Source organism: Sarcophilus harrisii, chromosome 2 (genome assembly GCF_902635505.1).
Source record: "Sarcophilus harrisii chromosome 2, mSarHar1.11, whole genome shotgun sequence".
Classification (NCBI taxonomy): domain Eukaryota; kingdom Metazoa; phylum Chordata; class Mammalia; order Dasyuromorphia; family Dasyuridae; genus Sarcophilus; species Sarcophilus harrisii.
Window position 1 is genome coordinate 498047524 of NC_045427.1, and position 4484 is coordinate 498052007.

The 4484-nt window shown below is 37.6% G+C and overlaps 1 pseudogene; it reads left to right on the forward strand.

Moving 5' to 3' along the window:
• The first annotated feature begins 1317 nt into the window (after nucleotides 1-1317).
• Nucleotides 1318-2686, forward strand: LOC100922078 (annotated as a pseudogene).
• The last annotated feature ends 1798 nt before the right edge of the window (nucleotides 2687-4484 follow it).

Consider the following 4484-nt stretch of genomic DNA (forward strand, 5'->3'; position numbering starts at 1 on the left):
GTATACAGAAGCTCTTTGAAATAAATAAAATTCTTATTTTCATCTTCTAATTGGGGAAGTACTTATGGGGAAATGTGCTTTACCTACAGTAGTTGATGGGAACTGGGATGAGAAGCTTTTCAAACTCTCCAAACTTGATAGTTGGGAATCCCCAGGGGAGTACTCAGCTATATGAAGATCAAATGGCTGGAAACCCTGTTGTGGGTCCTCATGCTAGAAACTGAAAGCATTGCCAATGAGGGGTTTAGTAGAAAACGTGCAGAGCCAGCTGTTCCTCAGCTGAGGAGACTGCTGGTTGCTACATGTTTTTATTATCATAAATTCTTCCTACCTGCCAGAAACATCTCTTTTTGGAACAAATTCTTCTCTTTCTTGGCCCTTTCCTTTCTGGAAGCAAACTCAGAGGTGGGAAAAGGTACAAAAAAGAAGTAAAATGATTTGTCCATATAAATACTTACTGGAAATGTCTACTCTTCTTTAAATTTTACTTTCTCCTGAATAATAAAATCTCTGGATGTTTAAGTTATTCCCTGGACATACTTTGGGCCTTTTAAAAAGATCCATTAAGATTTTTACAAGGTTGGCACTTAGATGAAGAAGGTTGGTAATGGATAGGGCAGAGTAGGGATGAGCAGAAAAGGGGGAAACAAGGATTTCTTCAGTTTCAATGCCACCAGAACCTAAACTGATAGTCCTAACCAAGACCTTCTCCCTCCTGAAATTCCTCTTTCCTTATATTTGCATTTCTCTCCAAAAGAATGTGAGCAGTGTTGGCTTTTGTTGCCAATTCAACAGAGCATATAAAACTGAAATGACTGAAGTTTTTTATAATTTTTTTAAAATTTCATACTTAAATACAAAATGAGAAAAGGAAGGAAAAAACATTGCCATGTACACAGTTGAGTATAAGAGAGGAATCAAAATAAAACAATAAATTTTCATTTCAAAACCTATAAAGAAATGTAACACATTGTTTTCAAAGTTGCCTAATTTATCTTTGCTTCCTTGTTTTTATTTTGATGAACAACAATATTCATCTGGAAGAACAAAAGGTCCAGAATATCAAGAGAATTAACGAAAAAAAATCAAAGGAGGGCAGCTTAGCCATACCAGATATAAAACTATAACATAAAGCATCAGTTATCAAAACATTTGGTGCTGGCTAAGAAAGAGTGTTGGCTATATGGAATGCATTAGACACATAAGACACAACAGTCAATGACTAGAGTAATCTACTGTTTGATGAACCCAAAAACTTCAGCTTCTGGGATAGAAATTTGACAAAAATTGCTGGTTAAACAGAAAAATAGTATGGCAGAAACTAGGCATAGACCAACCTTTTACACTATACCAAGGTGGAAATAGTTTCAGGAAAGCTGTGAGCTTTTCCACCCAATGTATACTGCCTTCCCCCTGCCTCCAGGTTGGGTAGCACCTTCTCTCTTATTTAAGGTTTTTAACCTGCCACTTCAAAGTTTGCCATGGATGATAATGTTGCTGCTCTCATTGTTGCCCTTTGCTCTAGAATATGCAATATTAATTTTGTAAGAAACAATGCTCCTCAGGCTGTCTTTCCTTCCATTGTTGGGTGTCCCAGACATAAGGATGTGATGGTGGATATGGGCCAGAAAGATGGCTACTCAGGGATGAGACCCAGGGCAAGAGACATAGTGACCTTGAAGTATCACACTGAATATGGTATTGTCACCAGCTGAAGTGACAAGGAGGAAATCCGGCATCATGCTTTGTACAATGAGTTCTGTATGGCCCCTGAAGAGCATCCCTTGCTTCTCATAAGCCCAAGATAACAGAGAAAAGATGTCTCAGATTAAATTAGAGAACTTCAAAACTCCAGTCATGTATTCTGCCATCCAGAATGTGCTGTCCCTTTGGTACGGTGACAGAATCAGTCCCAGTGTGACCCACTCTGTGCCATCTATGAAAGTTATGCCCTTCCCTATGCCATCCTTGGATGGATCTCTCAGACTATCTCATGAATATCCTGAACAAAGGAGGGTACAGTTTCACTGCCCCAGCTGAGAGGGAAATTGTAGGTGACATCAAGGAGAAGCTGCGTTATCTTGTCCTTAACATTGCTTCATTTAGCTCTTTTCTGGAAAAGAGCTATAAGCTCCCTGATAGTCGGGTTATCACTATTGGCAACTAGAGATTCCATTGCCAAGAAGCTCTCTTCCAACCATCTTTCTGAGTTATGGGCTCCTGTGGAATTCATGAAACTACCTTCAACTCAATCATGAAGTGTGATGTTGACATCCATAAGAATCTGTATGCTAGTTCAGTATTGTCTGGTAGTACCCCCATACATCCAGGCATTGCTAACAGGATGCAGAAGGAGATTACAGCCCTAGTGTACATCTATGAATGAAATCATAGATCATTGAAATGAATGAAATCAATTGATCAATGAAAATCAAGATCATTGTCCCACCCGAGCACTTTGTGTGGATTCATTCTGAGGTCTCTTTCTACCTTCCAGAAGATCTGAATTAGCAAGCAGAAGTATGATGAATCTGGGCCCTCCATTGTCCACCATAAATCCTTCTAAATGGATGGTTTATGTTTTCCTTCTTCTCAAAGGGTGTGATAAGAGAACTGTCCTTCTCACACACATTCCCCCCAAAAGAGAAAAAAAAGAGATGAAATTGGCATGGCTTTATTCATTCATTTGTTTCTTTATTGGCATTTGACTCAAAATTTAAAACAGTGAAGGCAATGAGTCTATTGGAGGCAAACATCTGCAAAGTAAAAAATAAAAAAAATAAAATAATGAAAAGCTCCATTAATTTCCTTTGGCTCATACATAGAATGTAAGCATATTGAGAACAGGAGATGTTTGTTATCATTACTCCCCAGTCTAGTATATGGTAGATAATTAATTAATAAATTTTTACTGAATTCAATCAGTTGTGATGTGTTTAGTACACCACAGTGGTAGTTTAGAAAATGGTAGATTATTCCATATCATCTGAACAATGTAATGTATGATTTGATGATGCTACAACATTACACAGTAGTCCAATCAAGCATGGAAACTTCATCTACACTTAGATTATATAGTCTCCTTCAACTTCTGAGCTGATACTCTCAGATTCATCGCTCCCCAGTCCTCTATCATTAAAAATCTGATACAAGCTATTTTCCTAACCTGCCTATTCTGAACAAAGTCCAGTGCAGTGCTGGGAAAGCAATGAAAATTATTTGAGTTTGCTGAGAAAGGTGGGCTTGCCTCTGAATTAATCCCAACTCCCAGAGCTACCCTAGCACAAAAAAGAACACCATGGACAGCTCCAGATCTACCCATCTTTCTGGAGCTTTTTTGGAGTAGAGATGAAATAAACTTAGTGAGGACCATCGATGAGAATTTACAGTTGTAGTGACAACATCTGGAAATAATGCATATAGCCAAAATTTTGGGTTAAACAGGCATCTACATCAGAGATCTAAGAAATAGCATAATGCTGGCAAGATCAGAAGAGATCATTCATCCAACCTTCATAGATCTGTTTGAAATCAGAGTTGTTTATGAGGGTTTTAGTAACCCTATCTATTTACGCTATAGTGTTTGGAATGGAGTTATACTCCTGATCCAAATGTATTTGTTTGCCTAAAATGAGGACATTCTATAAGTCACTAGCAAAACCTGCAGGCAGATTGTAGAATCCATCCTTATTACATCTGCTGTCATGATACATAGTCACTATCCCTCTGAAAGTAGACTACAATTCCTCTCCAGGCCAGAGAGCACTTAGAATCGTAGCTAATTGGGTGATTGGGGTTTTAATCCAAGATATTGACATCTATGGGGAGGACACCTTTTTTCCTTAGTGCCTCATGACCATGTACCAGCCAGTCACTGGGCATTAGCTATTAGATATCTACCCCTTGCCCAGCCACATTGACTACTCTTCCTTCCTAAGAACCCATACCATGTGTTCCTATGATCAAAAGCAATAGTGAGACACATGTTGACTTCCCCAGAAACTGCTTCATAGTCTCTGTTTCCCCATCACTACTCTCAGCTGAATTTGCTCCAAGTTTCAGAATTCCTATTTATGACTCTGAAAATGTTATTTTATAAAATACTAAGCAAAGCAATCACATGTATAACTTGAAAAAGTATTTATTTAAAGCCTTGCTAAACAACCTATCGGCATTTTGGCATACGTGAAATATTAAAAGAAGAGAGAAGCTTACAGTAAGCTAGGTAATCTCCAATAAAGAATTTGTGGGAGATAATAAAGAAAAATCACCTAAGACAAAAAGGAGAAATTTAGAGCTCATATTAGTGGGAAGGAGTATCCACACTATTAAAAATCATCAATCCACTAAAGAGCCAAAATAGCCTTAATTAAAATAATTTTCTTGTTTTTAATTGCATAGAGAAGTACTATGGACCAAAATAAAAGGCCCTCTATTTGATATTTAATACTGCTTCAATATCTATCTTTTCTATCCTTATTATA